Source organism: Dendrobates tinctorius, unplaced genomic scaffold (assembly GCF_039654945.1).
Source record: "Dendrobates tinctorius isolate UK_male_01 unplaced genomic scaffold, ASM3965494v1 ptg000003l, whole genome shotgun sequence".
NCBI lineage: Eukaryota > Metazoa > Chordata > Amphibia > Anura > Dendrobatidae > Dendrobates > Dendrobates tinctorius.
The window spans coordinates 91310375-91322954 of record NW_027361671.1 but is presented as its reverse complement, the minus strand read 5'-3'; positions in this window follow the sequence as shown (position 1 = coordinate 91322954).

The window sequence follows — 12580 nt, the reverse complement described above, 5'->3', positions numbered from 1 at the left end:
CTCTGGTTTGGTCTAAACACACTTGGGCTAAGGCTACATTGCAACTTCAGCAGGGACAGCTGTTGTGTGATCAAGGTTTGCTCTGTAATATTGCATCCCAGTCCAATTTCTCCTGGTACCCTTGGGAAAATAAAAAAAAAAAAAAAATTGGTGACTAAAAGATAATGCTTGTGGAAAAAATACGATTTTTTTTTTTATCTTCACTACTGGGCTTTATAAACTTCTGTGAAGCACTGGGGGGTTCAAAGTGCTCACCACACATCTAGTTAAGTTCCTTGGTCTAGCTTCCAAAATGGTGTCATTTGTGGGGGAGGGTTTCCACTGTTTTAGTACATCAGGGGGTTTTCCAATAGCAACATGGTGTCCGATCTTAATTCCAGCCAAAAAAAGTCAAATGGCGCAGCTTCTCTTCTGAGCTCTGCCATGCGCCCAAATAGTCATTTACACCCACATATGGGGTATCAGCGTACTCAGGACAAATTGCACAACAACTTTTAGGGTCCTGTTACCTGTGGAAAAAATTATTTTTTTTAATTGTACCGCTGTACGTTATAAACTCCTGTGAAGCCCTTGTGGGTTCAAAGTTCTCACTACATATCTAAATAAGTTCCTTGGGGGGTCTAGTTTCCAAAATGGGGTCACTTGTGGGGTGGGGGGGGTTTTTCACTGTTTAGGTACATCAGAGGCTCTCCAAACGTGACATAGCATCCGATCTGAATTCCAGCCAATTTTGAATTGAAAAAGTCAAACGGCGCTCCTTCCCTTCTGAGCTCTGCCATGCGACGAAAGAGTGGTTCCCCCCCCCCACATGTCAGGTGTCAGTGTACTCAGGACAAATTGCACAATAACTTTTGCAGTCCAATTTCTCCTGTTACCCTTGGTAAAATAAAAAAAATTGAACCTGAAATTTTTTTGTGAAAAAGTTAAATGTTTTTTTTTTTTTAAATATTCAAAAAATTCCTGTTATGCACCTGAAGGGTTAATAAACTTCTTGAATGGGGTTTTGAGCACCTTAAGGGGTGCAGTTTTAAGAATGGTGTCACTTTTGGGTATTTTCTATCCTATAGACCCCTCAAAGTGGCTTCAAATGTGATGCGGTCCGTAAAAATAAAATGGTGTTGCAAAAATGAGAAATCGCTGGTCAACTTTTAACCCTTATAACTTCCTAACGGAAAAAAAATTGGTTCCAAAATTGTGCTGATCTAAAGTAAACATGTGGGAAATGTTACTTAAGTTTTTTGAGTGTCATATCTGTGATTTAAGAGCATAAAAATTCAAAGTTGGAAAATTGCAAAATTTTAAAATTTTTTTGCCAAATTTCCTTTTTTTTCACAAATAAACGCAAGTTGTATCAATGAAGTTTTACCACTAACATGAAGTACAATGTCATGAGAAAACAATGTCAGAATCACCAGGATCCATGGAAGCGTTTCAGTATTACCTCATATAGGGACAGTGGTCAGAATTGTAAAAATTGGCCCGGTCATGAACGTGCAAACCACCCTTGGGGGTTAAAGGGAATTGGGCTGGTCAGCAATATTACACACATTATGGACTGGTGTGGCCCTGTTACTATTAATTTCAAATGCTATTTTTCTTTGATATTAAATTGTCACATTACAATGACTCATTTGCATTGACTAGCAACCTTTAGAATAAACCAAGTTTTATTGGCCAAGTCTCCCATACTGTTTTCAAAACTAAAAAAAACTTTAAATGCACAGATTTCTCCCATTTTCTAGCTTGTAAAGCACTGAAACTGGTCATTTATTTAATTTGAAGTATTAAGGTCATATTTACTGAAATCAACATCTTAGCAGGCTAAATTAAATGTTAGCATACCGTACTTTCAATGGATCCGAGAATAGTGAAAACTGAGTTTTTGGATAGTTTCTGCTAGAATTTCTTTGCAGTGTCAGAATAGCCGCCCAGAGCTGCTGATTTGAGGTCAACTGTCTCCCATCCTCCTCTTTCTTTCATTTGAGGATACTGCAAAGGTTCTCAATAGGGTTGAAGTCAGGTGGCCACACCATAAGTTTCTCTCCTTATGTCCATAGCAGTCAATGATTCAGAGCTATGCAGCACGAGATGGTGCATTGTCATGCATGAAGATGATTTTGCTACAGCTGGCAGTTTTTCCTTTTTGTACCATGGAGAAGATGATCAGTCAAGGTCTTTTTCACACCTACTGGAACGCTTTGCTGATGTTGCAGCCTTTTTGGGACATGGTTGCGATCCCACAACCATCCAGGGTTGCACAGTGCTGTTCAGTAAACAAGACCGTTTTAAAAGGTCTTCATGTATGTTTAGGCCTACTGCAACCGCCTGCTTGTGAGCACTGTTTAGAGGAGGCTGACTAGTAGGTTTATGCACAACTGCAAGCCGCTGGAGGATTCTATACCATAAGGTTCGCAGAACTCCAAAGAGACCAACAACTTCAAATACAGATTTGCTGCTTTGTAATGGTAATTTAGCAGCTACTCTCAATCTGGTAATTTTGTCTACGTCATCAGAGGTCATTCGCGCAATGCATCCCTGGAAACAAGTTGCCGTCAGCACCAATAGGACCGGGACGACTCCAGGGGTCGGCAGAGGGCGAGTATCTCTTTTTATTTTATTATTTTTTAACTATCTTTTAGTATTGATGCTGCATAGGCAACATCAATAGTAAAAAGTTGACTGAAAAAAGTGGTTTGGTACAGTGTTAGCCAGTGGAGAAAAATAAAGTGCTCTCAGTGAGAAACAAAATAGGAATCTTGTGGGTATGATACCTTTTATTGGCTAACAAATAGTAAATGATGTTACAAAGCAAGCTTTCGGGACTGCTTATGTCCCTTCATCAGGCTGATATAACAAAATATTTGAAGAAACCTTATTTCTAAAATACAGTGGAGAGCACAGGCTTGGTGTGATACATGGACATTTCAATAAACAAACAATGAGCTTGAAGAGAGAATCCTTAATTAGGTAAGATTAGATAGGTGGTGTGAAAGTTCTGTGAGATCAAAAGGCTATTTGGAGGAAATAGCTCAGATATGGTAATGGAACATAAAACCTTCTGACAAATTGAGTCCTGTGTGAATAGAATCAAAGATTGTAATGAATTTGTTACCACACCCTGCAAAGTTCCTGTGATTTAATATTGCCTTCTAAAATGACAACTTTCATATTGTCTATGTTGTGTCCTTGATCACAGAAATGTTTGGCCACAGGTAAATGGTTTTTTTTTTTTTACTGTAATTGTATGACGATGAGACCTCATCCTTGCTCTCAGTCTCTGTCCTGTTTCTCCAACAGAGACCACCCACAGGACATATATTGCACGGAATTAAATACACCACATTGGAAGAGGAACATGTGAATGTCCCAGGGATCTTATAGTCCTGCTGTGTTGGGGATTTGGATTTTGTCTTTGGTCTCTATATGCAGGTTTTGCATTTTCTCCCATTGCAAGGATATGTTGTTCCTCTTGGTGAATCTGAGGGCATTGAACTTCGGATAATGATGTTTCTTAGATTGGAAGGTTGCCTGTAACATAGCAAGGGGGGGTTCTTTGAATAGAATTTTTAACCGGTCATCCTTGTGTATGATATGGTGAAGTTTCTTAGCCATTTTTCTCAGTATTTCAAGCTGTGGGTTGTAGGTCACTACCAGAGGTACACGATGCAACTTCGACACCACCATAAAAATTCAAAATGGTTCATTCTAAACATCAGTGTATCGGAAACCAATTGACAGTCCCACATACCTCAAATGGGACAGCTTCTATCCTAAACACATTAAAAAGTCCATTATCTACAGCCAGGCCTTCAGATATAACCGTATCTGTTCCAGTCCCAAGGACAGGGATGAACACCTAAACCAGCTTAAAATGTCATTTTTAGTTTCAACGATTTTATTGAAAACATTAATATCTTAACATGAAAGACATTGATATCAAAGCACAAGGGTCCCCTCGCAGGGGGATATAGGTGAGGGGATAAATGGAAAAATATACAATATCCTTATCATAGTCTTAGCTTTATAAAACTATAGAAAAACAGTCAACACAACTAAGTTAGGGTTAATGGGGAAGGAGGAAAGAGGGGGGATGGATAATAAGCGCTGTTATTAAGAAATGAGTCGATGCAAAATAGTGGAACATTTGTTTCATGTCCTATGTTCAACAGTGATAATAACTATATATATTACATGGATAGGGAGATCATCACTGTTTCGCCTGGATCTAAGGTTCTCCCATATACCTCTGAAAACATCAAGAGTCAGATCTAATGGCTTCTATTTTTTCATACAGCATCATTAGGTCAACTCGTTTTTTCACCTGTAATATTGAGAACGTATTAGTGTTCCATTTACTGGCTATGTGGTTTCTAGTTGCCATAGTAATTAAATCAATAAGTCGGCACGCTTTGTTATTGGCATGGATTGGTCTGTCCCCTAGAAGTAACACTGTCTGTGTTAGTAGTTTCTAATTCAGGACAGTGTTGATTAACCCCTTCCTGACATCAGACGTACTATCCCGTCCATGGGCCCCGAGCCCCTATGCCCATGGACGGGATAGTACGTCTCAGCGATAAGCGGCGCCCACGTGGTGAGTGCCGCTGATCGTGGCCGGGTGTCAGCTAATTATCACAGCTGATACCCGGCACAATGTGTCAGGGGCGGTCACGGACCGCCCCCGACACGTTAACCCCTTGCACACCAGTGCACCCCTTGCACACCTTTACCAGGAGTTAAAGGGAAGCATCGGCAGGGAGGGGGCTCCCTCCGTGCTTTCCTGAGCCCTCCACGGCAGCGCAATGTGCAGCGCTGCTGCGGGGGGCTCCTTCCCTGCAGGCCCCCGAATCCAAGATGGCGACGGGGGCCTGCAGGGAGCCGGCTTCCTCAGTGCCTGCAAAGTGCAGGCATGAGGAAGTCTACAGCAGTGCCTGTGACAGATCGCTGATCTGTGATGTGACAGATCAGCGATCTGTCACAGGACAGTGATGTCCCACCTGGGACTATGTAATAAAGTAAAAAAACAAAAAAAAGTTAATTTAAAAAAAAAAATCGCCAATTAGAAAAAAAAATCCCCCCAATAAATCCATTTTTTTGGAAATAAAAAAATAAAAGTACACATTAGGTATCGCGTCTGTAACGACCTGCCCTATAAAACTGTCCCATTAGTTAACCCCTTTAGCCAACCCCTTAAAAAATAAAAAACGAAGCAAAAAATAATTTATTATCATACCGCCAAACAAAAAGTGCAACAACATGCGATCAAAAACACGCATATAAATATCCATGGTACCGCTGAAAACGTCATCTCCCACAAAAAACGAGCCGCCACACAGCATCATCAGCGAAAAAATAAAAAAGTTATAGCTCGCAGAATAAAGCGATGCAAAAATAATTTTTTATATAAGTTTTCATTGCATAAAAGCGCCAAAACATAACAAACGACCTAAATGAGGTATCGCTGTAACCGTACTGACCCGAAGAATAAAACAGCTTTATCAATTTTACCGCACACGGAACGGTGTAAACGCACCCCCCCAAAAGAAATTCATGAAACTCTGGTTTTTGTTCATTCTGCGTCCCAAAAATCGGAATAAAAAGCGATACAAAAGTCACGTGCCCGAAAATGGCACCAATAAAAACGTCAACTCGTCCCGCAAAAAATAAGACCTCACATGACACGGTGGGTCAAAATACGGAAAGATTATAGCTCTCAATATGTGGTGATGCAAAAACTTTTCACAATAAAAAGCGTCTTTTAGCGTGTGACAGCTGCCAAACATAAAAACCGCCATAAATAGTAAATCAAACCCCTCTTTATCACCCCCTTAGGGAAAAATGATAAAATAAAAAAATGTATTTCCATTTTCCCATTAGGGTTAGGGCTGAGATTAGGGTTAGGGGTGTGTTGGGGTTAGGGTTGGAGTTAGATTTGGGGGTTTCCACTGTTTGGGCACATCAGGTGCTCTCCAAATGCAACATGGAGTCTGATCTCAATTCCAGACAATTCTGAGTTGAAAAAGTCAAATGGTGCTCCTTCCCTTCCAAGCTCTGCCATGCGCATAGTGTTTTACCCCCACATGTAGGGTATCAGCCTACTCAGGACAAATTACAAAACAACTTTTTGTGTCCAATTTCTCCTGTTACCGTTAGAAAAATAAAAAATTGGGGGCAAAAATACAATTTTTGTGGAAAAAAATGATTTTTTTATTTTCACGCACAGGCGTTATAAACTTTTGTGAAGCACTTGGGGGTTCAAAGTGCTCATCACACATCTAGATAAGTTCTGTGGGGGTCTAGTGTCCAAAATGGGGTCACTTGTGGGGAGTTTCAATAGTTTAGGTACATCAGGGGCTCTCCAAACGCACATGACACCCGCAGACCATTCCATCAAAGTCTGCATTCCAAAACGTCACTACTTCCCTTCCGAGCCCCGACCTGTGCCCATACAATAGTTTTCTCCCATATATAGGGTATCAGCATACTCAGGACAAATTGGACAACTTTTGGGGTCCAATTTCTCCTGTTACCCTTGGGAAAATAAAGAAATTGGGGACTGTTATGAATGAGTCACCAGAGGAGGAAAAAACAAAAATACAAGCTAAGTCCAGAAAACCGGAGAGGTTGGTAGCTAGCGGATTGCAGACCCCTGATCCTATTCACAACTAACAGTAGTCGTGGGGTGTTCCTACGGTGGTCCTTGACACCTCGTTCACAGCCGGAGAACTAAATAAACCTAAAGAAAGGGGAAATCGAAACTGCCCCAGAGCAGACCCCAAAGCAATAGACAGCCCCCAACATGTATTGACTGTGAAAACAGATGAAAACACAAACAGACAGAAAGACAGGCTGAGCAAACGATGGGGCCCTCACTAACTAGATAGGACAGAAAAAAAAGCAACTCTGCAATCACGCAAAAACCCTGCCAAAAATAATGTCCAACACGTCTGATAGAAAAGGCCCTGAAGTCACTAGACTTCAAAATCACTATATCAGCACTCAGGTATATTCTGAAAACAGCGCAAAGAGATCAACTGATCAGAGACAAAAATGGAGTTCAGCCAGTCCCAACCAGGGCTGGCTGAACACAAACACTAAGTAAACCAGACAAAATCTCATGGAACAATAGCAGAGCAAAAACTTAGCTTTAGAAGACAGGACTAAACTGGAGGCCAGAGCTCAGAGCATAGAGGATCACCAGCAAACCAGCAGGGCGTCGGCGGCCTTATATCCACTCAGAGATTCCGGATGTCCAATCACACTCCACCTGTTCAGATGACAGGTTTTTCCCATCCAAATCAATTTCACTACCTCCTTTCACCAGCAGAGGGAGTTCATCGGACATCAAAGGTGAAGGAGAAAATGAGCTCATAACAGGGGACTAATTGATCATGTTTGTGGAAAAAATACGATTTTTTTGTTTTCATGCCCGGGCATTATAAACTTCTGTGAAGCCCTTGGGGGTTCAAAGTGCTCACCACACATCTAGATAAGTTCCTTAGGGGGTCTAGTTTCCAAAATGGGGTCATTTGTGGGGGGTTTCCACTGGTTAGGTACATTAGGGGCTCTCCAAAGGCAACATGACACCCGCAGACCATTCCATCAAAGTCTGCATTCCAAAACGTCACTACTTCCCTTCCGAGCCCCGACGTGTGCCCATACAATAGTTTTCTCCCACATATGGGGTATCAGCGTACTCAGGACAAATTGGACAACAACTTTTGGGGTCCAATTTCTCCTGTTACCCTTGGGAAAATAAAAAAATTGGGGACTAATTGATCATGTTTGTGGAAAAAATACGATTATTTTATTTTCATGCCCGGGCATTATAAATTCTGTGAAGCCCTTGGGGGTTCAAAGTGCTCACCACACATCTAGATAAGTTCCTTAGGGGGTCTAGTTTCCAAAATGGGGTCATATGTGGGGGATTTCCACTGTTTTGGTACATCAGGGGCTTTCCAATCGCGACATGGTGTCCGATCTCAATTCCAGCCAAAAACGTCAAATGGCGCAGCTTCCCTTCCGAGCTCTGCCATGCGCCCAAATAGTGGTTTACCCCCACATGTGGGGTATCAGCTTACTCAGGACAAATTGCACAATAACTTTTAGGGTCCTGTTACCCTTGGAAAAATAAGAATTGAGGGTGAAAAGATCATTTTTGTGGAAAAAATATGATTTTTTAATTGTACGGCTGTATGTTATAAACTTCTGTGAAGCCCTTGGGGGTTCAAAGTTCTCACCACACATCTAGATAAGTTCCTTGGGGGGTCTAGTTTCCAAAATGGGGTCATTTGTGGGGTGTTTCCACTGTTTTGGTACATCAGGGGTTTTCCAATCGCGACATGGTGTCCTATCTCAATTCCAGCCAAAAACGTCAAATGGCGCTGCTTCCCTTCCGAGCTCTGCCATGCGCCCAAATAGTGGTTTACTGTATTGTAAGGGTTTCCAATGGATTGTAATGAATAAAATGCTCACAAGAATTGAATTTACTAAATTGATTTACTTAATCAGTGATAAGATCAAATAATAAACAGTATAAAACTATAAATACATATGCATTAATCGGAAACAAGCATTATTCATACGTTGCATTATTCATATGTCACATTATTCAGATAGACGTCAACCAGTCATCCTCCAGGAGCCAAAAGAGAGTACATGTGTCATGGGTCTTTTAAATGTCCAGCCCCACCATGTGGGGAATGATGTCACAAGTCTATTGTCCATTGGCTATAAACACATCCCCTCAATACCTGTTTTGACCAGTACATAATACAGGAAGCTGGAGGAGGGGGCCTCGTGTGCCACATGGCAGAAATACAGCAAGCTGGAAGAGATGCTTTGGAGCACATGATAACATCCATGGGGAAAGTTAACACACCCAATCTAATTAGGGTAGTTGCCTTGAATATCAATGGTCCTTTGTTGATGGATAAACAAATGACCAGTAATTTACCTTCCTTTATCTTAAGTTTCAGTGACCTTTTGCTTACCTCATCTCAGGGTATATTATATTAAACTGATTGAAACCATATAAAAATAACTCAGTATACATTCCACCCCTTGGTTTCAATCACTTTAATTAATTAACCTGCCACTAAACTATACCATTTATCATTTATTGCATTGCTCCTATATATATATATATTTATTTGCTACCTATAGAAAACCGCTTTGGTAAAAAACAACATCCTGGGCTTAAAACAGAAAAAAATCAAAAACAAAATTGGACGAGCAGGTGCTGAAATATCAAATGTCTGTAGAAATCTTCTTTCTTTGGATTTTCTTGACCGCAATTTTTAAATGGGTCTCTGTTGCAGGGAAGCACGGGGAGTATTATGCCCTCATCACTTTGGGGTGACTTCACTACTTTCCCTGGTTAGCAAAAGAACAGACTAAAGAGCAATCTGTCCCTGCCCTTCATGACATTAACCCCTCGGTGCAGGTGTCCAATGACTGAGCATAAGAGTCCTTTCATCTTCTATTGCTGCAGCTATTCAGGGCCTCACTTTATATGCCATTTGCATCAGCTGGCAGTCATGAGGATTCATCCTGGTGACGGTTCAGCATCATCTGGGCTCAGTCTCAGCGCTCAAGTGGACATCTTCAGTCTACACTAGGGTGACCGCAAAAAAATCAATGTCAGAATTTTGTCCGTCTGGACCCCACAAAACGATTCCCCTTTCCAGATATTGAGATAGCCAAAATTTGAGCTCGATCAAACGACGTTAACCCGTGCCGCTCGGTGCTCAAAGTTTGAAAAAATCCAAATTGAGGTATTTTAAGATTTAGGTATTTTGCATAGTCTGTTAGACTATAAAGAATGTGACAACAACATTGCAGAAATAGCCCTGACCAAATTTTCGAACCATTTGTGGTATTTGAATGCAGAGTTGGTGGGATTATCATTTTTTGATCCCACCATTACAGACAATTAAAAGTTGTTAATGGCTAATAAATTGCTCAGTAGCACAGATGAACCATCAGAGCACGCTAGGGTTGTAAATCCAAAAGTTAGGAAAGAAAAATTAAAAGACGTAGGAAGTAACCAACTTTAACGACCTTCTGACAAAAGATGAAGAACAAAAGCAATATGTCCTGCAAGTTGTAAGCAAATGCCGAGCATTATATTCTGACGTTTCAAAAACTACTTTAACAAAAGCTCTAGAATAGATTAGATAACTATGTAAAATTATCAACTCATGTAGGTTAGCGTGCTCTGATGGTTCATCTGTGCTACTGAGCAATTTATTAGCCATTAACAACTTTTCATTGTCTGTAATGGTGGGATCAAAAAACGATAATCCCACCAACTCTGCATTCAAATACCACAAATGGTTCGAAAATTTGGTCAGGGCTATTTCTGCAATGTTGTCACATTCTTTATAGTCTAACAGATTATGCAAAATACCTAAATCTTAAAATACCTCAATTTGGATTTTTTCAAACTTTGAGCGACGAGCGGCACGGGTTAACGTCGTTTGATCGAGCTCAAATTTTGGCTCTCTCAATATCTGGAAAGGGGAATCGTTTTGTGGGGTCCAGACGAACAAGATTCTGACATTTTTTCCCCCCCATATGAGATCTGGTCACCCTAGTCTACACACAAGACACAGCCTGCACTGAGGGAAAGTGAAATTCACAATCATACTTGAAAGTTCCAAAGTCTTGGCAGAGCTAACTCAGTCCAAAATAACTCAGTCCATGATATATTCACAGTCCAAGATAGAATAACTTGTTCAATATAACTCAGTCCTGGTGGCTTGTTTCCCACCCCTTGATCAAATGAATCAAACAAAATTACCGTAGGATTGTTGGTCCAAATTAATTTTGCCCAGAATGACCTTTGAAATTTTGTACTGTAGCAAATATTTCTACTCTAGATAATAAATACTACATAAAATATATCATATGTGTATGGACTTATACACTGAAATATATCATAATATCAGATACCATCAAATTCATGTCAATCACAGTTGCATAATAATGATGATCATAATTACCAGTACAATCATGCTCATGGAGATCACAAAATAATGTTACTAGTAGTCAGAATCAGTACAATTACATGTTAAGGAAAACAGAACCCAAACCAATTTACTATTAACCCAATTCTAGCAAATTATTATTTTTACAAAATAATATACACATTACATCAACACACTCTGGCTTCACCTAATGCATTCATTCAGTAAGCAGGAGAGATTCTCATTTACATATAGACAAACACACACTTTGTGTACCCACACATTTGCATTGCTTGACTCAGGTGTAGGTGAGCAAAGCTATATCGAGAACAAAAGACTGACATTAACAAACTAGCATTCATTGAAATCATTTAACATATATGTTCTTCAAAACCCAATTTTGCACGGGAGCTCCCAAAAAAATAAAAAATGTTAAAACTCAAAAATAAGTCATAAAATATCATCTTATATTAGGTAGATGGACTCCTTTTTCACTACTGCAGAAATTAACTATTTTACTGTGCACTGTATTTACATGTTAAAATAATGGCCAAGGTTTCTTCTTTTACTCCTGCAAACAAAAGGTTAATTACACCCCCCACCCCCCAATCCAACATGTAGTGGACTGAAAAGAGAAAAAAAAAACAATTATTTTAAAAACCAAGAATGCTAAACACAGTACAATTAAAATTCAGAAAATGAATTCATAAAAAATAAAAATATACCAAATAAAAAGTAAAATAAAAATACCACATGGATTTTTTCTTTGGCTGTGAACCAATTTTATCAAGGGATATCCATGACAAGTACACAAAGCACATACAGTGACAATACAACACTTTGTACAAATAAGTCATCTATTTATCTTGTCAACCCCCCAGTATATTATCAGTCATCTAACTTTAGGTCAGTCTTAAATTCATTGTCTGTATGGTCACTCCCTCTTTTCCTTGTATGTTTCTCTCATGGCTCCCACATACAGAGTCATCTTATATCTGCTGTGGTCTTTTGCCTTTTAAAACATCAAGGTCTATTACAAACCCTCAGGTGTGGAATGCACATTTATGCATCACCAAGACCAAACCCAATTCATCATATATCAGCCAGCGCATACTTCATAGTATGCTCACAGGAGTATTTCTCTTCATATATCAGCAAATACAGCAAACAATGCCAATTTTTGTCAAAAATGACACATCTCTCACCCCAAAAATATATCTATACAGCAATAAGTTAAAATATAACTTTTAATATATATATATATATATATAAAACTTTAAAGCTCTGAAACAATAATGTCACCAAATAGTGATTATAAAAGGATGCCAATTTAATGGGTAATCCCTGGAGGAAATTTGGAACCACCCAAACGCATCAATCAGGATATAAAATGTTGCTAATATATCATGTCAGGCAACGGTTTGTATAAAAGATACAGCATTTAACAATTAGCACACGATGCCATAGCCAATTGCATATATATATTTTGTCTGACTAAACCAAAAAGGTTTATAGCCACAAGATACAAGAAGATGAGATATACAAACAGGAACAATCTCACCGGTTTATGCAGATGGCCAGGAGTCTCCAGGGATACTCTGTATACACACAGG